Source organism: Penaeus monodon, chromosome 28, assembly GCF_015228065.2.
Source record: "Penaeus monodon isolate SGIC_2016 chromosome 28, NSTDA_Pmon_1, whole genome shotgun sequence".
Classification (NCBI taxonomy): domain Eukaryota; kingdom Metazoa; phylum Arthropoda; class Malacostraca; order Decapoda; family Penaeidae; genus Penaeus; species Penaeus monodon.
Window position 1 is genome coordinate 468287 of NC_051413.1, and position 483 is coordinate 468769.

At 38.3% G+C, this 483-nt stretch overlaps 1 protein-coding gene across 1 annotated transcript in view; it reads left to right on the forward strand.

Annotated features, from left to right (window-relative positions):
* LOC119591245 (protein transport protein Sec61 subunit beta-like) overlaps positions 1-483 on the forward strand; it is a 1869-nt gene that overhangs the window by 484 nt on the left and 902 nt on the right. The window lies entirely within an intron of this gene.

The following is a 483-nucleotide window of genomic DNA, read 5'->3' on the forward strand; positions in this document are numbered from 1 at the left end:
ATAATCTGCGTGGACTTTTACCGCTATGTGTTAAGTGTCGTGGTTTTCGTGTTTTTATGCAAAGGTTTTTATTGAAGCGTTTCGTCCTCTGGGATTTGTTAGGGAAAGAGTGGAAAACGCCTGAACGGAAGGAAATTACCACGTTTATCGAGAAGCCGTGGGAAGTTTTTCCTGTTTTGTGACTTTTACGGTTTGCTTGGGAGAGAAAATAAAAAAAAAAATCATAATTAATGAATAATAATAATAATAAAATAGATAAATAATAATAAGGATAAAAAACTGTACAAGATCGAAGCAAAACAGAGAAAGTTCGTTGACAGATGGCGAGGTGGCAGCTGGAGGCCGGTTTTGAAGCCGTTTCTTATCCGGATTAATTTTGTTGCTGGCATAGTGGAAGGTGCTTGCAGGGGAAGGCGGGCAGCGCTTTTCTCATTTCTTAAATTTTCCTTTAATGAAGTAGGGAACATTTTTGCAAACAAGCTG